This window comes from Plutella xylostella, chromosome 27 (genome assembly GCF_932276165.1).
Source record: "Plutella xylostella chromosome 27, ilPluXylo3.1, whole genome shotgun sequence".
NCBI lineage: Eukaryota > Metazoa > Arthropoda > Insecta > Lepidoptera > Plutellidae > Plutella > Plutella xylostella.
In genome coordinates, this window is record NC_064007.1 from 6,881,205 (window position 1) to 6,903,459 (window position 22,255).

Here is a 22,255-nt window from a genome sequence, read left to right on the forward strand (position 1 = left end):
TACGGGCGTTGATGTGCAGCAAGAACTGAGACGTGTACGACAAGTGGCTGTCAGCGAGTGGACAGTGAGAAGACGCTTGAAGGAAGCCAACTTGACACCAAAAAGACCTGCATCAGGCCCCAAATTGACTGCAGGCCACCGACAAGCGCGTCTTCAGTTTGCTCGAGAGCATCTCGATTGGAGCATTGCGCAATGGCGGTCGGTCCTGTTTACTGATGAGTGCAGAGTGTGTCTGCATGGCAGTGACAGGAGAGGCCGGGTCTACCGGCGTCCGGGGGAACGATTTGCCCAATGTTGTTTCGCTGAAACAGTAGCATATGGCGGCGGTTCCTGCATGATGTGGGCTGGTATTTCTCTAGAGGGAAAAACCGCACTTGTTTTCGTGCCTGGAGGCGGCCGAGGAGGCGGGTTAACAGCTGATCGGTACATCACCGACATTCTACTCGGTCATGTTGTGCCCTATGCAGAATTTGTCGGTGAAGACTTCGTGCTAATGCACGACAATGCCCGCTGCCACACGGCACGAGTCAGTCGGCAGTTTCTGAGAGAGAAGGAATTGCGCACGATGGACTGGCCTGCGCTCAGTCCTGACCTGAATCCCATCGAACACTTATTATTCACTATTATTGTACTTAATATTCACTATTTCATAACAATTATCCTATATTCCAATAAGATCAAAGAATATTCACTATTTCATATTATATATTCAATCTTTTAAAATAATACCTAAATCACTTCCCACTTGGCTACAAAATTAGAGTCATATTATTATATTTTCCAATACTTATCTATTATGAAATTCATGATTTAATAAAGTTACTATACTGTAAATTATTGAACTATTCTAGTTTCAGTTAATTTATGTTTATAAATAAAATTGTCCCCTTTAGCTTTGACAACATGTATTCATGTTGATTTATTTACATGAAATAAATATAAAACATGTAAATATATAAGGTTAGGAGCAAGGGAAGTGATTAATAAGTTGGTCGGAGGAATGTCCAAGTCAATGGTTGTGTTCCACGAGGGCTCCGATTGAATATTTGCTATTATTTATCTATTTTAGAGTCTTATATATTGATTCAATCGGGTGTAGTGATCAAGGCCTACAAAGCGTATGGAGGGGCTTCCCTTATTAACCAACACCAAAAAACATTATTATCTATATTATTATCTTTATGTACTTACCTGTAAATATGTAGTTATCATACAAATAAAAGTTATACATCAAGGTTGTAGTATATAGGTCAATAATTATAGGCAGGTAGGATGTATGTAATCAATTCTAGGTCATAGTTTATTTAATTCTCTTTCTTTCGTTTATTGGGTTACAACACAACGTAGGGGTTTCCTGGATGTTTCATGGCCAATTCAAAACAGTATTTGTTTCACTCTTATTTCACTCAAGTTAGTTAGGTGTTTTCAAATATCTTCTTAGTAAATCCATTAGGTAGGCTTTAGGTAGGGCGAAACGTTACAAGGTTCACTGACCACTGGTCGTGGTCGTGTAAAAAGTACCTACAATGCCTTATAAATCCTCCGAAAAACACCCATTTCAATTTACTAACGAGCTAAAACTAAAGACCGATCAACACCGACCGTCTTTATTTCGGCCGTCGTAAAATACAATGTTTGACCCCCAGGCGCGGACGCTTGCCAGGGTGACTCATATATATTTATATATTTCGTTTATTTTCCAAAAACATTTTATAATAGGTACATAAGAGTTTACAACAAAAACCTGCCGCTTAAACCACGCAGGGTTTATGTGTGGCAAGTGCAGTCAGAAGTTTTGCATTAAACACTAATAATGGTTGGCTATATAAAATTTATGTTGACTCCGGGGGCCCACTAGTGTACAACGGGGTGGTGGTGGGGGTGACCTCGTGGGGCGCCGGCTGCGGGAACCCCTCGTACCCGGGGGTCTACGCACGGGTCGCCAGCTACACCACCTGGATCACCAGCACTGTGAGTGGCATTTCCTTCTGTCATCTTTAGTGAAAATTTCTCCATTCTCGGTTAGAGCATAACCAGGGAGTAGTGGTTAACTTTGGACACATCTGTCATGAATTTTATAGTTATGGATATGACGTTTAATTTATAAATCAATCCCTGTTGGTTAGATAACCGACAATGGAGAAAATTGGCACGTACGTCTACAAGGTGGGCCGAAAGTCATCACCCTATTGGAAGTTACTCTCGTTTGTGCAAATGGCTGCCAATTTCAAATCTGTTTGATATTTGTGGCCAAGACAAATGCAGAATACAAGTTCAGAAGCCATGGTGTGTGATATAGGTACTGCCCAAGAACGCGGAATAATTGTGTATAAGCACGCAAGCGATGCGGGTTCGAATCCCGGCGCTGACATGTACCATTGAGTTTTCGGGTCGCCTGTTTTTCGTTTTATCTGTCATTATTCCCTGCAATATCGCCCATGTATGTGAAGAAAAAAATTAGAGCCAAACAACATTGGATGACTTCTTTTAGTCCACCTTGTAGTAAAGTCTTTTTTTTATCTCTGATACAAAACTGAACGATTCATCAACAGTCGACTCTCCCGCTGATAGAATTATACGACACTTAAGCAAAACTTTTTTCGTTTTTGAAAATTGCAAAACCCGTAACTACCTACGAGTGGCCCAGATGATATAAGAAAACCTTAACTTTTTTAGTTTTCCTAAACCCGTAATTAAATTCTTAGGCAATGTATTATAAACATAGTACTTACCTAAATATTTAATATTAATAATTCCGTATAACTACTATGCATGCACTACAGACTGACCACTAGAAATCGTATGGCGTAGTTAGTATGCGAGAATCAATCTTCTACAGTGCTACTGCTAAGTTTCAAGACGAAAAAAGTACTTAAGTACTTAATTTTAAACAAAAACTAGACACAGGAGCGCTTTTTGCGAAGGCAAAACGAAGTAGGTACGAAGAAATCAAATGAACATTTGTATACTTATGCAGTACAGCCCCCCTACTCTTGAAAGGCAATGTATTGCGTCTGTCTTGCGTACTCAACATTAAAAAAATCATAACTACCTACTCTTCAAAATCGTTTTTACAAAAAGTAAAATACATAATTGTTCATTAAGAAGAGAGCGGTGGTTGCTTAGTCGGGTAAGCGCCGCCCGCTTCTCACGCAAGAGATGCGGGTTCGAATCCCGGCGCTGACATGTAGGACCAATGAGTTCTTTTAACTTAAGTACAATGTATATCATCGCTCTTACGGTGAAGGAATACATCGTGAGGAAACCTGCATATCTAGATTTAATATGGGAACCCACCAACCACCACCGCTCAGCGTGGTGGGAAATAGGTGGGATATGCACAAAGGTTCCACTCGAGAGAGCCAGGTGCAGGTACCCTTAACTCCCACAAGAGAATAGAATAGAATATAATAGAATTCATCAAGATAAGGCATTTTTTTATAACCTAGCAGTAAGAACTAAATACCTACCCAGCAGGGCCGGATTTAGGGGAGGGCAACCGGGGCAACTGCCCCGGGGCCTCCAAAAAAATGGGCCCCCACAATAGAAACTTCGAAAAAAAATTGGACTATGTTTTTTTTTTTCGAAGTCTCTATTGTGGGGGCCCCTCTTTTGTGGAGGCCTGGAACTAGTAAACACTAGACAAAAAACGCTGTTGTCGCTATTAGAAATCTAATTTCGCTGTTTTACATTGCCAGTATGAGGTTTCTTTCTTTTTATGGTAGCCTTCAAAAGCATCAACAAGATGGATGCTGAAAATCCGCACTGTGTAGCAGAGGCATTAGTGAAAGTTTATCAGGATTAATTAGAACCCAATCTTGGTAATGAGTTGGTTCAATTTGTATATTTGATCGACTCATACAAAAAGGACTATGGAAAAGACCAATCTCCGGAACCAACTACTACTACTACTTTACTACAAAATTCTAGAAGATCAAAATTTCAGAGTTACATTCGAAGACTTTGAAATTGCAATGAGAATGTATTTAGTTTTGATGATATCAAATTGCACAGGAGATCGCTTATTTTCAAAAATGAAAATTATAAAAAATAGGCTTCGAACCACGATAGGACTTCTATCAAAGATTTCTCTGATGAGTATTGAAAGTACCTATTCTACTCCGGGAACTGGATTACCAAAGCTCTGAAGATTCCGTTCATTAACCCTAAAATTTGATTTCAGATAATATCTCGTTTCCGATTATATTCTATATGTTTGTTAAACTATAAAATCATCTACACACAAAAAAAACTTTAACTGATTAACTGAAAATTATGTGGGGCCAGGAGGCCTCCACTTCTTTGCTGCCCCGGGGCCTCTCGACCTCTGAATCCGGCCCTGCTGCCCAGATTGTAGAATTTATTTTAGATTTTGGCCGAAAATCCAGATTTGGCCTTTTTTCAAGTTAAATTCAAAATTGTAGGCAATATAATATTTATTTATTTATGATTTTATTGCACAATTTACAAAAGTAGATGAACAATGAGGTGGACTTTATGCTAAGAGCATTATCTACCAGTCAACCTGCACGAGGTTCAGGAGCAAAAAGTAGGAAAGTGCAAAAAAATAAAAAAAACACAATCAATCAAAAAATCTCACAAAAAAAAAACCTACACAAAATCTACCATAATTATTATACCTACATATACATAAAAAATATATAAACCTATACCTAACATTCTATTAATATTATAATAATACATTTATATATGTCGCAGGCATCTGGTTTAATCTCCTGTTTGATTGAACCGCTAGCCCGTTCATTGGATGACGCTACTCAGTTGTATGACTAGGCCGAACGTTGATTGCACAAGCGTCACAAAACGTCCAACTAGTTAGCGAACTTAAAATCCGTTAGGTGGTGAATAAAACAAATATGGCGTCTATTTTATTTTATTTTATTTTATTTAGAAAACCAACAGCGTTTTACATTGTTTACGTAACATAACATATTACTTATGCATAAGGCTAATTATAGGTTTCCCTGGAATACATTAAGATGTAAAGGTGCACATTTTACTTAAAAAGTACTTAAAATCTACTGATCAAAGAGCAATATTAAAAAGCAAGCAATAACTTATTTTGTAGGTAGGAAATTATAAATATATATAAAAAATAGATATGAATGTAAATATATGATAGGAACTTAACTAAAAATAACGAATATGTTACATATATAAATACTATATACACACATATATATACATATACTAAGAATTTATACAAAATTATATCATATCAAAAAAAGCATAACATATTAAAAATACATACATTAAGAGACTGATTGATAAAATAAACTGTAAAAGCATGAAGTCAGCGGAAAAACCATGAAAAATAATATCTAAGGTGAACTATACATTTGTATATACAATAATATATAAGTGACTACTTTAAAAAACAAATTAAAAGACAATAACGCCATGACTGCAGCAAACAAACCAAATACTGTAACTTTAGTAACATAACAAAACGCTAAGACATGCACGTGAGATTGGTGATGTGATGTTTGAATACTGCTTTGCTATTAGGGTTTCGTTCCCGTGTTCCCGGGAATTCCCGTTCCCGGGAATTCCCGGGAAATATGTCATTCCCGAAACCGGGAAAAAAAATATATTTCCCGGGAATTCCCGGGTATTATTTTTCATCGATTCTATGCAATATTTTCATCTTTATTTGTCTGTTTCTCCTACCTAAAACCAAAAAAAATATCGGCTTTTACATATGTGACCAAAGAGTATGTAAAAGCTAACGGTAGTGTGACGCCTGTCATATTTTTTACCCGACTGCCGAAGGAGGAGGGTAATGTTTTTCGATTGTATGTATGTTTGTCTGTTTCTTTGTTCCCTCCTGTAGCCTAAACGGCTTGATACATTTTGATGTATGAGGTATCGTTAGAAGCGTATTGATGGCGCGATGACGTTACATTAAAATGTACATAGCGCCCTCTAGAGGACATAGCGTGATGATCGAAAAAATAATATTTTTGCAACTATGCCGTGTGGGGTATCAAATGAATGGGCTTGATTTGCACATTACAAAAATATGCATATTGTAGGTATTTAAATAACAACACCAAAATTATTGAAATAAAAAATGTTCATGAACTAAAACCCGACTACTGACGTAAAATTTCATAAAATAAAAACAACTAAAAAGTTACAAATAAAAAAATATAATTATAAACAAACAAAAACCCGACTGCACGCTAAAAAGGTGAAAACAAGTCCCAATGTCCTCTCCGGGGACCAACTTGACCGCCACACAAGGCCGTTTTCTAAGTAACATTCAGCTAAATGGTGAAACCTCTGGTGGTCCCCGCCCACGATACTTTCCATTAACATTGGGACTTGTTTTCACCTTTTTAGCGTGCAGTCGGGTTTTTGTTTGTTTATAATTATATTTTTTTTATGTCCCGGTTTTTTGTCCGCGTTTATTTTTATAAAATTACTAACGCAGAGAAAAAACTAAAATAAGAAGTAGGTTGAGCGATAAATCGCTGAATGAAGTAATTTTTCTAAAACATTGCCTCAAGTGTAATTAATTTTGAATAATATTATTTTCAAACTGTTAATCATAATACCTATGGTTTAATTTACAATTAAGAAAAACAAATGATTTTGCATGTAAAACAAATCATTATAATTTTGGTTGTTAATTTATCTGACTGTTGCTTTTTTCTACCTATACGAGTAATAAAAGTAAGAGTTATAAAAGTATATTTGATTTAATTGTTAGTGTTTTAATACCCGAAAATAGCAAAAACTAGCATTTAAAATAAATTCCCGTTTCCCGGGAATTCCCGGGAAATCTAGAAAAAATTCCCGTTTCCCGGGAACAGAAAAAGGTCGGGAAAAACGAAACCCTATTTGCTATGTATAAATAGGTCTAACAGCGAACAGCTGACACAAAAAGCACTTGTATTGTTATTTTTTGCAAATAAATTAGCTTTAAAGTGCGTTATTTATGTTAAAATAGTGTGACAACATGGATCTACCTATTATTACACCGCCGGCGGATAGTTTCAAAGAAAAAAATGTGCTGAAACTGGATTATTATGAACAACAATATTAATTTGTGAGATGAGAGCTTTGTAACATAGTCTTTTTGTTGACTCTTGTCTGGTCATGTTCATCCTAACCAGACATTACAAAGTTGCTATACTACATCCCATTTAACGACTTCGCTGAATAACGTTCAGTCAAGACGTTGGACGTTACAGTCAACCACTTGACGAGTTGTTCTTTAGTCATACAACTGAGTAGCGTCATCCAATGAACGGGCTAGCGGTTCAATCAAACAGGAGATTAAACCAGATACCTGCGACATAGGGCAAAACACCCAGTAACTGACCACCTTAAGGGAGTTGTTCCAGTAATTTATCTGTAGCGGGCTCAATTCTTATCGCTTATTAAATCCGATTTTTGTTTTAGAAACTAGAATAACAGAGCTACATTCCTGATTAAATAGCAAACATGTAGAAGTTACTAATTTTTTTATATATTTTTGCAAACAAAAAGTAGTGATTTTCCCAGTAACTGACCACTAAAATCTAGTAACTGACCACACTCGATGCCAGTAACTGACCACCAATTTAAAATGGTTTAAAAATGCAATTATGATTAAATCTTATTATTATTTATTTATTTGATTACTTCATGTAATAGTACCGATCCTCTGGTCTCTTTTAATGTGTGATACATCACTTTTGCTCAAGGTTTCTTAACTGAAAAGTGCATTCAATTAATTAATCAGATTAATGCATAATTTAAATGATATCTTATCCTAATAATCAACCATTTATTTATTAAAAACACAAGTTTATGCATTTTGGTTAAAAACTAAAAACAAATGAATAAACACACATGCAGATAGTGAACACGCATTTTAAATTTACAGCTTTCAGGGAGATTAAGTGGCCCCAACCCCAATGTAGTACCTTCAGATAAGTCACAGAAAGGGCGATTTTGTTTGTCCGGGACAAGCCAGGATCAGTGGGACAGGCCCATGAAGCATTCATGGTGCCAGAAACGAGCATTTTCTTAAATATAAAGTAGCGAATCCAAGCGCTAAAGCCGGTCTTTTCCATATTCGGTATCAACTGATGAGGAGGAGGAATCGTGGCGGATTGTATTGTCGGCCTGGGAAAACATAAATTCCCCGCCGGAAAAGTAGGTCCTTTCAAGGATGTAGGACCACAGACAAATGGTTTTCATTATTGCTGAAACCCCACCCAGAGACTTTCAGTGCGGCTAAAAGAGTCATTGAGGCTAGCCATTGTAATTATGACCGAATCAGATATTGGGGGTTAGTTTTTCAGGATACAAAGATGGATGCCTTGACGAACGGGATTTCAATGACTTTGTTGAGGATTCAACTGGAATATTTAGGATGCTGTTGAAACGTGCTATCGTAGGTAAGTAAGTAAGTAAGTATTTGGCCAAAGACATGAGTAGTCATTTCTGCAAGGGGGACAGGGAATCTTTGCCTCGTTGAAGAGGCGTCACTGAAGCAGAACATCGCTGTACTTTCTGCATTTTCCGCTGCTGGACTAATGTGTCTGCCAATGATTGTATAGCGTTGCCAGTGGATTCCGGATAGTTGTGGTATCGGTTCCAAATGGCTGGGGTGTTGGTCGTGGTAACAATTTATAGAAGAATGCCCCATTTCTTGTGTGCCAATTTTACCGTTCTGTTTGAAATCCGCTGGCCGTTAATAATGCCATTGAAGGGCGTGTTGGTGCACCAGCTGAGGGTGCTAGCATTGTAGTGTTGCTTTCTTTTTCCTATTTTGCTGAAGTGGCTTTGCCTGTCTTTGGAAAAATGTGGAGGCGCGTTTCGTCGGTAACGTATATTCGGGTTGGGTCATTAATAGCGTCATTGAGGTCTTGTTCGCCAAGTGCTTTTGTGCTCGGGGAACCAATTTCATCTGGTTCACAAGCGCTGGCATTGGTTAGGTACGCCTTCAGCTGTTCTGAAGATAGCATTTGAGTATCTTTTCATAGAGTGAGATGGTGAAAGCCATTTGTCTCCTGGTCTTGCATTCTTGAAGGGACTGCTCCAAGGATTATCTTTAAGGAAAAATGGTGACATCTGTCTTTATCCTGGAGAATCCACATTATCCTAGGCTGATAGTATGCTCCACTAGCGTTTTTATCTTCCACATCAGCTAAAACTGAATCTGGAACAAACTTGGACTTTGTGTTTGAATTCTCTATATTTTAAAAGGTGCTTGCATGTCACCCTGAATTATTTTGGAATGTCTTGTTGATCCTAGTTTGTCTCAGACAAGTGGAATTGCCTTTTCTATACTTTTTTTGCTATCTTGGCGCTTCTTCATCTCGCTGAAAGCTGTAAAAATATATCATATATAATAATACCAGTAACTGACCACCAATTTACCCAATAACTGACCACCTATGTCAGTAAATGGAAGGAGTGAAGATAGAATGCTCAGATTATGACACAAGAAAATGGCACATATGAGCTTTAATATTACGTTCTTATTTTGCCTAAATTCAGCTTCAACCAAAAATCCCAATAACTGACATAGGTGGTCAGTTATTGGAAAATCGCTGTTTTGTCGTCCAGTAACTGTCCACCCCATTAAAAACAATCAAACGGGAAATAACAAGCTGAATCTTATCAAAAACGTAATCTTTATAATTAAATCTATATGGTATAATTTTTTCTTTCAATGATTTAAATTTTTTTCATGGTAAATTTTTCGATCAAAAAGTTCACTTACCTTAACAAATACGTTAGTCACAACTGCAATTTACTCGGTTCGCGCGCCAACTGAACTTTTTCGATCGCTCACTATCCATCTGTTGGCGGCTGGCAAAATCTTTTGTATCAGTAATGCTCTCAATAAACCACAAAATAAACTGGATGTTCACTAGATGGCCCTGCTTGGCTATATTTCTTATTTATTGGAGTTGAAGAGGAAGGTGGTCAGTTACTGGCACATGGTCAGTTACTGGGTGTTTTTCCCTATATACTTATACTACTTATACATACATTTATATATTAAACACTAAAACAGAGGTACATGAAAAGGCTGATTGTTTCTAGGTTCTCCAAATAGGCATTACCTAGCTGATCTATTAGTATTTTTACTTTTTGGAAAAACGCCTCTGAAGAGAAGTTATGATTTTTTAAATGTTGGGAACGCAAGACAGTACCTATTGTACAGTTTGTATGCGAAAATCATTGTGCAGCGATTATAGGATTTTCCAACCTCCGTTTACGTCAACTATAAAAAGTAAAAATAAATTAGTGTAGGGCAAAACACCCAGTAACTGACCACCTTAAGGGAGTTGTTCCAGTAATTTATCTGTAGCGGGCTCAATTCTTATCGCTTATTAAATCCGATTTTTGTTTTGGAAACTAGAATAACAGAGCTACATCCCTGAGTAAATAGCAAACATGTAGAAGTTACTAATTTTTTTATATATTTTTGCAAACAAAAAGTAGTGATTTTCCCAGTAACTGACCACTAAAATCTAGTAACTGACCACACTCGATGCCAGTAACTGACCACCAATTTAAAATGGTTCAAAAATGGAATTATGATTAAATCTTATTATTATTTATTTATTTGATTACTTCATGTAATAGTACCGATCCTCTGGTCTCTTTTAATGTGTGACACATCACTTTTGCTCAAGGTTTCTTAACTGAAAAGTGCATTAAATTAATTAATCAGATTAATGCATAATTTAAATGATATCCTATCCTAATAATCAACCATTTATTTATTAAAAACACAAGTTCATGCATTTTTGTTAAATACTAAAAACAAAGGAATAAACACACATGCACATAGTGAACACGCATTTTAAATTTACAGCTTTCAGGAAGATTAAGTGGCCCCAATGTAGTACCTTCAGATAAGTCACAGAAAGGGCGATTTTTTTTGTCCGGAACAAGCCAGGATCAGTGGGACAGGCCCATGAAGCATTCATGGTGCCAGAAACGAGCATTTTCTTAAATATAAAGTAGCGAATCCAAGCGCTAAAGCCGGTCTTTTCCATATTCGGTATCAGCTGATGAGGAGGAGGAATCGTGGCGGATTGTATTGTCGGCCTGGGAAAACATAAATTCCCCGCCGGAAAAGTAGGCCCTTTCCCCGCCGGTCCTTTCAAAGATGTAGGACCAGACACAGATGGTTTTCATTATTGCTGAAACCCCACCCAGAGACTTTCAGTGCGGCTAAAAGAGTCATTGAGGCTAGCCATTGTAATTATGACCGAATCAGATATTGGGGGTTAGTTTTTCAGGATACAAAGATGGATGCCTTGACGAACGGGATTTCAATGACTTTGTTGAGGATTCAACTGGAATATTTAGGATGCTGTTGAAACGTGCTTTCGTAGGTAAGTATTTGGCCAAAGACAGGAGTAGTCATTTCTGCCAGGGGGACAGGGAATCTTTGCCTCGTTGAAGAGGCGTCACTGAAGCAGAACATCGCTGTACTTTCTGCATTTTCCGCTGCTGGACTAATGTGTCTGCCAATGATAGTATAGCGTTGCCAGTGGATTCCGGATAGTTGTGGTATCGGTTCCAAATGGCTGGGGTGTTGGTCGTGGTAACAACTTATAGAAGAATGCCCCATTTCTTGTGTGCCAATTTTACCGTTCTGTTTGAAATCCGCTGGCCGTTCATAATGCCATTGAAGAGCGTGTTGGTGCACCGGCTGAGGGTGCTAGCATTGTAGTGATGCTTTATTTTTCCTATTTTGCTGAAGTGGCTTTGCCTGTCTTTGGAAAAAAGCGGAAGCGCGTTTCGTCGGTAACGTATATTCGGGTTGGGTCATTAATAGCGTCATTGAGGTCTTGTTCGCCAAGTTCTTTTGTGCTCGGGGAACCAATTTCATCTGGTTCACAAGCGCTGGCATTGGTTAGGTACGCCTTCAGCTGTTCTGAAGAAAGCATTTGAGTATCTTTTCATAGAGTGAGATGGTGAAAGCCATTTGTCTCCTGGTCTTGCATTCTTGAAGGGACTGCTCCAAGGATTATCTTTAAGGAAAAATGGTGACATCTGTCTTTATTCTGGAGAATCCACATTATCCTTGGCTGATAGTATGCTCCACCAGCGTTTTTATCTTCCTCATCAGCTAAAACGAATCTGGAACAAACTTGGACTTTGTGTTTGAATTCTCTATATTTTAAAAGGTGCTTGCATGTCACCCTGAATTATTTTTGATTGTCTTGTTGATCCTAGTTTGTCTCAGACAAGTGGAATTGCCTTTTCTATACTTTTTTTGCTATCTTGGCGCTTCTTCATCTCGCTGAAAGCTGTAAAAATATATCATATATAATAATACCAGTAACTGACCACCAATTTACCCAATAACTGACCACCTATGTCAGTAAATGGAAGGAGTGAAGATAGAATGCTCATATTTTGACACAAGAAAATGGCACATATGAGCTTTAATATTACGTTCTTATTTTGCCTAAATTCAGCTTCAACCAAAAATCCCAATAACCGACATAGGTGGTCTGTTATTGGAAAATCGCTGTTTTGTCGTCCAGTAACTGTCCACCCCATTAAAAACAATCAAACGGGAAATAACGAGCTGAATCTTATCAAAAACGTAATCTTTATAATTAAATCTATATGGTATAATTTTTTTTCTTTCAATGATTTCAATTTTTTTCATGGTAAATTTTACGATCAAAAAATTCACTTACCTTAACAAATACGTTAGTCACAACTGCAATTTACTCGGTTAGCGCGCCAACTGAACTTTTTTGATCGCTCACTATCCATCTGTTGGCGGCTGACAAAATCTTTTGTATCAGTAATGCTCTCAATGAACCACAAAATAGACTGGATCTTCACTAGATGGCCCTGCTTGGCTATATTTCTTATTTATTGGAGTTGAAGAGGAAGGTGGTCAGTTACTGGCACATGGTCAGTTACTGGGTGTTTTGCCCTAGTTAGTATCGAAAATAGTATCGAATTTCCCACTTTACTGTCATCATTTCTTCTTAAAACTTTAGAACGACTGTGTGACAGATATATACGTGACGGTGCACTTTCCGTGAAACCTGTCCATCCTTACCAACATGCATACCAACCGGGTAAGTCAACAGAGTCGGCCTTACACGCAGTGGTAAGCAAAATTGAAAATTCAATATTGTTACAACAATCCTGCCTTGCAGTTTTTATCGATATTGAAGGAGCTTTTGATAAAACTATGTTCAATAGCATAAGTAATAACCTTAAAAATCATGATGTAGACCCGGTCATCAGTGCCTGGATAACAAATATGCTTAAATCAAGAACAGTATCTTTTACTTCAACAAATACAATAAGATGCAAAGTAGCAAAGGGATGTCCGCAGGGTGGAGTGTTATCTCCATTGCTGTGGGTTTTAGTTGGGAATGATCTACTTTGCGATCTAAATAATAAAGGTTTTACAACAATAGCCTACGCCGATGACGTTACGATTCTCATTGGCGGTCTGTTTGTAAATACTTTATGTGAAAGGATGCAACTTGCACTGAACATCATAGAGGAATGGTGTCACAAACATGAATTGTCAGTGAACTCAACCAAAACGGAAATGGTTCTATTTACCAAAAAGACTAAGATAGGTAATTTAAAGCTACCTAAACTTTTTAATACAACCTTAAAGTTAACAAATGAGGTAAAGTATCTCGGCATATGGCTAGACCAACGCCTAAGCTGGTCTAAACATGTGGAGAAAACCCTAAGTAAACAACAATATCCCTATACCAAACTAGGAAACTTGTTGGATCCAAATGGAGACTCAAGCCAAAGCTGTGTAAATGGTTGTACACAGCGGTGGTCAGACCTATAATAACATATGGAGCAGTGGTTTGGTGGCAAAGATCGAACCTCATTGCTGTGAAAAACAAACTACGACAGTTTCAAAGGCTTGCATGCGTTTCAATCACCGGATGTATGAAGTCAACCCCAACAGCTGCCCTTGAAATAATTCTAGGACTTCCACCACTCGATATTATCATCAAGCAGGAAGCTAAAGCGGCGGCGATAAGGCTAAGTAACATGGGACTATGGTCAACGAATACTACTGCACAGGGACACAGTCGCATACTTGACATTGCCAAGTTGTCGGCTCCCGGGTCCACTGACTGAATGCAGCGACACTACTATAAAGTAGTGTTGCCACGAATAGTGAATTGGCCGAATACCGAATACCGAATATTCGGCGACGCTGCCGGCCGAAGCGCCGAATATTCGGCCGCCGAATATTCGGCACTATAACCTGTTTTTTTTGTTCCTGGAACTGCTTTGAAGAAGTCGCTACAGATTATATGAGAAATGCTAATTATTAGGAGGCAGAATGCTGTGGCAAACGAGTTGAATTTTTATTTGATAATAGTTCGCCTAGATCGGATGGCCGATCCTTACAAGTGGTGGTCAGCAAACAAAAAACAATACCCGAACCTTTTGAAATTTGCAAAAACTTATCTTTCTTCACCTGGAAGGAGCGTTTATAGTAAGAGATTATTTTCTGAGGATGGTTACAATGAAAAGCGCAATAGTGGGCTACCAAAAATGCTGTAATGCTCGTTTTTATCCAGCACATCTTACTACTGATTAATTTTAAGTACTAAAATGTTGTGATTTGGAAATAAATACACAATTTTGATTAAAATAACAAGTCATTTTTACATGATTTACTATTCGGTATTCGGCCCGAATAGTACGCACTATTCGGCCGAATACCGAATACTGAAAAAACTGGCCGAATAGGCCGAATACCGAATAGTTGCCGAATATTCGTGGCATCTCTACTATAAAGACGTTTATTTCCAACAGAAGCTACACTATCCAGCGAGATCAGTGTGGCACATCAGACGAAAACAATTACGACATCAATATCTACATTGACGGAGCCAAGAACAAGAAGGGCAGCGGTGGAGGTGTCTTCTGCCCGGAACTTAATTTACAATACTCTGTCAGCTTCGGGAACAAAGCTACTGTTTTTCAGGCAGAAGCTGCCAGCCTACTTGACGGAGCTACACAAATAAAAGACACAAAAAATAGCAATAAGTATCTGCTTCTACTCAGACAGTATGGCTATTTTAGGTGCCTTAGGCAGAACTGTAACAAAATCTAAAATAATTTTAGAATGTCACAGAACACTGGAAAACCTACGCATTTCAAATAATGTAACAGTACAGTGCCACAAACTTATCTGTTCCGGTAAGAGTTCTCGTAAATTTCTAATATTTCTTCATTCTCTAGGATGTTAAGTGCTCCCGTAAGGGCAATTTTCCCTTGCGGTTTAAATAAATCCATGTAATCTATATCAATATATAATTTATTAGTGAGTAACGAGATATGGACCAATTTAATTCGTTCTCACCGGAACAGATAAGTTTGTGGCACTATACAGTGGATTAAAAGTCATAACGACAACATAGGAAATTGCGAGGCTGACCGACTAGCAAGAATGGGATCAAATACCCTACCAATAGGGCCAGAACCATTTATTAGTTTGTCATCAAAGGCAATAAGGCAAGGTCTCACCGATAAAACACTATCTGAACACAATCAGGAGTGGAAAAATCGTGTAGATTGCAGACAAACTAAAGCGTTTATTGTATCACACAACCATAAACTTACACGCTACTTACTCAACCTGTCCCGTAGTAATATATCATTAATGGTAGGATTAATAACAGGACATTGTTGCGTGAATAAACACTTATATACCATAGGTAACTCAACTAGTCCCTTATGTAGGACATGTAAGGAAGTAGATGAGACGGTTGAACATATTCTGTTGGCTTGTCCACCTACTACAGAAACAAGATTATCTATTCTTGGACCAACAAAGCGCCTACCTCAGCTATTACAACACCCAGGCCTGCTACTCCAGTTTACTCGGGAGCTAGGCTGGCTGAGCTGAAATCAAGGGGATATGTACAAAGGTTCCACTCGAGAGAGCCACGTACAGGAACTTCACCCCCTATGAGAATAGAATAGAATAGAATTCCCACTTTACTTTATATTAGTTATATAATTATTTAGATACTTTTAAACGTTTTGGAATCCGAAAGAGTGAAGCTACCATGTCACAAGTCCCTAATTTACAATTCTATTTCAGGTACAAAGGTACAACGGCGCGCCGACAGTGAGCGTCAACTTCCTCCTGCTAGTCTCCTTGGTGACTTCCATCATCCTAACAAATAATACCAAAATGTGATTCTAAAATAGTTTAAGGCAATAATAATTTATGGAGAATTTGAACATTTTAAATGAACTGTCTTTCCTCTTAATTAGAAGTTCAAGATTGGGACACAGGAATTCCGACTTTTTTGACACTAACTAGTTACAAAGAGTCGATTTATAAACCTACAACAAGAAAATATAAGTAATTTTGTATTTTTTTATATTAAGTGTAATATAGCAATACTTTTATAAAACTCCTGTCAAAATTTTATTTAAGGTAAACGTAGCTATTAACGGCCCTTTTGACTCCTAGCTTGTCGTGTGAACTCTAGGGCACAACAAGTATGCAAAACGTTTCGCATATTTCTACTTAAGTAACATATATTTAAATATAATTTTCAATTATTCGAGTACATATCATACTGAAATAAAATTAGGTATACTTAATATACCAAAAGGGTGCGCAAGGAAAGATATAAAAAACATTTATAAGCTGTAATAAAAATATATTAAATTTAATATAAGAGAAAATGTCGAATAATCATCATCATCGAGTTAACTAGTTACTTAACAAAAGTTGCTCAGAAGAACAAAAAACATAATAAACGGAAATGCAAAAAATAAGTATATCTACTCACCTAAAAGCCACTTTTTCAATATGAATTTCCAAACTTGTGAATTATTCTGTATAAATTTAGAAAATAAATCGTACCTAAATCATCATCGGTACGGTACTTAGGTAATTCAAAAATAAATGATTTCGGAATAAATTATCCATATTGAGGTTACGAAGGCGAGTAGCATCATACTGCTGACGTCAGCAGCCACGGCGGTGTTGTGACTGAGCTTGTGCACAACCTCAACCTGGTTTTGTCGTAACTGGAAAAAATAATTTTAAAATTATACTGTGAATCGAGGGTATCAGCTTCCTACTTACTTGCTTACCGTGGAAGATTAAAAATGTCATAAATAAGTATTAAGGGAAAAAAACTATTTATGGGGCTTCATTTTCACCTGTGGGGTGCAAGGGTGCAGTACAGCGGGGCAGCGACCCAAGTCTGTGAGCCTTACCACAAGAACTAAAGACAGTACTTAACAGATGTTTAACGAGAGTTTTGTCAAACGCATAATAAATCTCCAAACTATCGTTTTAACACTTATTAAACAATGTTTCAAGTTTTTGTGATAATACAGTTTATCTTTCTATATTTTATTATAACTACTCACAGTGTTGTTGATCCAGTTGGTGTAGCTAGAGACGCGCGTGAACACGTGAGGGTAGAAGGAATCGGCGCATCTCATCGCAAATGAGGTCACCCCCACCACTAGAGTAACTTCCAATAGGGTGATGACTTTCGGCCCACCTTGTAGACGTAAGTGCCAATTTCTCCATTGTCGGTTATCTAACCAACAGGGTTTGATTTATAAATTAAACCTCATCTCCATAACTATAAAATTCATGACAGATGTGTCAAAAGTTAACCATTACTCCCTGGTTATGCTCTAACCGAGAATGGAGAAAATGGCACTAAAGATGACAGAAGGAAATGCCACTCACAGTGCTGGTGATCCAGGTGGTGTAGCTGGCGACCCGTGCGTAGACCCCCGGGTACGAGGGGTTCCCGCAGCCGGCGCCCCACGAGGTCACCCCCACCACCACCCCGTTGTACACCAGGGGACCACTGGAGTCACCCTTGCAAGTGCCGGCTCCTGTAGGGGACAAACTATTATTGTTAACCAAGATAGGAATGACGACTTGACGAGTCTGGAAAATACCCAACGTGTGTGGACATACACAAAATTTCTCACAAACATTCTAGAATCCTGTGACTTTGAAGCGGGTCTTTTTTTCATCAAAACTCAAACGCACTCAATAGAACACGTCAAACGTCTCCATAAGTCGGTCCAGCCTGTCGACTTCATATGTCAGATAAACGAGCTTACCTCCAACACCAAGCAGCCCCGCGCAGAGCATGTTGTTGTATGAGAATCTCGGATAACGTGCGGCGCAGGTGTCTCGGTCCACCTTGCGCAGCCCCACGAGTCGCAGGCCGATGGGGCTTGACTTGATGCATTTCATCTACGGGGTATTACAGTCGTGGTATAAGAAGCCGACAGAAATTACTAAAGGGATCATTGGGGTATCATACCAAACATGGGGTTTATTTCCATTTATTATCAAATAGGACATTTGATAATAAATGGAAATAAACCCCATGGTGGTGCTTTTCTGGACGCTTCCGTGCTTCGGACGGCACGTTAAGCCGTGGGTCCCGGTTGCTGCTTCGGCAGCAGTCGTTAAGCCTAGTCAGAGGCCTTCGGGCGGCTTGAAAACATCTGACAGTCGGGTTGCCCACTTACCCGACAACTCTCTCAGCACAAGCTTGCTTGTGTTGGGGTCCACCAACCCGCACTTGGCCAGCGTGGTGGACTAGGCCTAAACCCTTCCTTCATTGGAAGGAGACCCGTGCCCCAGCAGTGGGGACGTAATGGGTCGTGATGATGATGATGATCAAATAGGATATAAGGTCATTATTCACCTATAGTTGCCGATAAAATCCGCAAGGTGAAGTGTTAGATACTCACATTAGTCCGTCCCCACCCGACAGCTACCACAGACGCGTTGTCCGGGACCACATACCCCCCCGGGGGGATGACGGCTGGCTGCACCGAGCTGCTCCGGTAGTTGCTCACACTGGTCGACAGCACCAACACTGCAACGTCGTTGTCTTTACTCTCCGAATATTTGTAATCCTCGTGGACCAAGGTCTTGGACGTCTCATGCTTTGAGCCTCCGCGGTCATTGTAGGTGGATCCGACGCGAATGACAACTTTAGATGCCCTCAAGATGGTAGTGTCATTGATTATTCTGGAAAGATTTAATGGTATGGTGTAAAGTACCTAGATCATTCACCGCATGACTTGATACTACAGTGGCAAAGGGTTCACACCTGCAACACAATTCACATCGGGTTCTCTTTTGGATTGACTATTTTAAATTTAAAATAGTAAATATATGCGCTACACGGTGCGTTTGGCTGTTTGTCCACCACAACCGTCACCATCCGTGACGCTCCGTCAGCGAAAACGACATGAAGGATGACGGCGCTCGGACACTTCATGGCCATGTTAAATGATACCACAAAATTGGCGCTTCAAACGGATGTTACGAATTTTATCTAATGGTTGCGCTAGTTCTGCGTATAATAGCGCCTTAAAGGCGCAGCGAAGCTCTTGGGGGCAGCTCGTAAATTAATGAAAGGGAAATACAGGGTGTTGCAAAAAGGGTATATCAAGCCGAAACCAGCATGTGCAGCATGTTATATCTAAGCCCGAAACTGAAATCAGAATTTCAAAATAGTTTACCGTTTTCGAGTTATTGACGATTGAAGTTTCAAAAAATCACGCAGAAAAAAAGTGGTCTAACAACCCTAAAACAGCTGATTACAAGACCCACTGACCTACATGTCAATGAACTCTGTCTCTGTTACTAGGACATCATGCACAAAATTTGAATAATTGCCATTTTACCCCATTTTCTCTTTTCCCTAAAAGTAGGGAAAACTAATTCACAACAGAATTTGAATTTAGCTACATTTAAGTAAGTGCTTAAATGTAGTGTTCAGGAAATGTAAAACTAAGATAATTTACGTCATAGGTACCTACAATTGCCTACTACAGCCTAGAATCAAATTAATCGTGTAACTAGGTATAGGTAGGTACGAACGTGCGACATCCAACATCCCGAATATTCTGATAAACACAAAACACAATCACACTTACCCACTATCACTTGGTTTTAACGCACAATAAATTTACCTACCTATTTCTTCCATAGTAGGTACTAAATAAATTAAAAACTGTCTTTACAACAAACATTTCGCGACAGAAATATGTAAAAGCACTACACAGTCTACACTACACTTGTGTATGCTTAAAAGTTTGCAATGTGACTAAATCAAAGTACCTAAATAACAACAAAATGTGCATTTGTCAAAGCCGCCGCCCTCGGCTTTGATATCGCCGCCTGACGCGGCCGCCGCGCGGCGCCGGGCGGCTGAACTTCTTTGATCTAGTTAGAAGAATAACGTATTTCCTATTCATACCTACCTACTTATTTTCTGTTAATCGCGAGCGCAACACACGGGTCAATGCAGGTGTGTGTACTTTACTTACTAATTAATCATATCTCCCCAACGATCGGGTTCTGCCAAAGCTAGTTTCAGGTAATTTATTTATTTGATTCTGGTATCCCATAGGCACTATCTTATCTAAACCATTATTAAACAAAGATAGAAAGAAGATAAAAAGAGAGACGAGAGTTTTGACCAATAGCAAAACCAATAAAAATTTATTACTTTTGACCAATGGCTCTCCAACTTTAAGAATTCGAGCGCGAGCAGCGCATAATGGTCTCCTGGTAGTCAGTCGCCACGCGACGCTTGTTCAAACTGATAATCACCGAAAGAATTGCATGAAAAAAGGCATTGAGCTCGTTTCATAGCACAGTGACGTGAGGGATTGGTGATGTAGGTACTTAAGGATAACTCTGCTTCTAAATAAGCTTTCACCACTAAGGTAACAGAACAATGTGCAATGTACTATTGTAGGTATTTTATTCACGAATTCGATTCGATTGAGTGAATTACTACTTACTTTCATAGTGTGAGTAATGAGTATTAATACGTACTTTTACCTTCATAATCATAACCAATACCAACACGACAGTGACAAACCCTAGTTCAGCTCTAATATTTTTACCGACACGCTTAGGAGAAGAAGTAGGTACTTACCTACCTCAACGTATCTACGGTATCCACTTTACCTGAAAAAACTTTGAGAACCAATGAACTCAGATTGTCCTAGTAAAAGTAACTACATTATTAAGATAGAAAAAGAAAAAAGATATAACTTATCTATGAAGTAAAAGAGAGATAGATACTTCTTTATTTGTATTACTTTAAAGTATTTTAATGTCTAATTGTCTATGTATGTGTTAATATGATGATTTGCGTAAGAAAGAGATAAAACTTTTCGTTGTTAATAGCCTTCGCGTGAAATAGAAAGAAACAGCATAATAACATGCATTTTCGTCCTTAAAGCTAAGCCTTTTGTCAACACAACTGCATTTCCTCAGTGACGCTATGATTGGTTCGCGGCGCGTCAATATTTTCGGCGCGAAATTAGAAATCAAAGGACTCAAAGGAATGCCGCCGGCCGCCGGGCGGTCTCTCAATCAGTTCAGTTGCCCTAGCGCATAGCACCGCGAAGCATTGTTATGCTAATTTAATTAGTTATTTGGGTTTCTTCGCGTAATATTGGTGGCGTAATCCGTGTAATGTGAAGTGAGAGTTCAAAAGCAACCTGATTGTGTTATTTGATACGGCGATAATTAGGTATCTAAGCATAATCTTTAAAAGTGTAGTGAAAAACCTAATATCGTAGGGTAGACCTTGGAGTGAAAAGTAAAAGGTCAATTAAGTGTCCAAGCCAAGTTCAGTTGTAATGTGAAGTGTTAATAATGATAAACAAAATCAATGTGCCGGCCGGCGTTATTTCACGGTTACCAGAGGATTTTCCTCTTACCTACTATTGGATGTAAGAGGTATGTTACCTATCTTTATTTAATGTACGTAGGTAGTATTTTTTTTATTATCTATGGTATTTATTTTGGTATGAAATTCGTTTGATGAAGTCATTAGTAGGCAACTGGTTAGGCTGCTAAGGCTTGTCTAGTGCAAATCCACGTTTAACGTAAAAAAATGGTAGGTACCAGGGTGGTTGAGCCGTGTCCGCCAGCCAGGAGATGCGTGCTTGTGCTATAGTGCATCTAATACTTATACAGAAGTGGGGTACTAGGGTTATAGCGTATAAGGTCGTCTGGTATGTCATGTATGTAGTTATACGGAAGTAGGGTACCAGGGCTACCAGAAACAATCATCAGGGTTGTCAAAAAAGTTACAAATAAAATATGGATTAAGTTTTGTATGGAACTTTTTTTTATTCGTGCGCCCAAATCTGACATCGCCAATGACTTTTCCAGAACGAGTTGTGTGGACCCTTTTCGGCTTGATATACC

The 22,255-nt window shown here is 38.6% G+C and overlaps 1 protein-coding gene and 1 long non-coding RNA gene across 4 annotated transcripts in view; both read left to right on the forward strand.

The window, feature by feature from the left end:
- Positions 1–22,255, forward strand: part of LOC119691823 (trypsin CFT-1-like) — a 238,995-nt gene that overhangs the window by 151,996 nt on the left and 64,744 nt on the right. The gene's annotated exons all lie outside the window — the stretch shown is intronic.
- LOC125490758 lies at positions 1,843–16,434 on the forward strand. The gene is made up of 2 exons (XR_007267888.1): positions 1,843–1,971; positions 16,112–16,434. It is a non-coding gene; the product is annotated as an uncharacterized LOC125490758 (long non-coding RNA).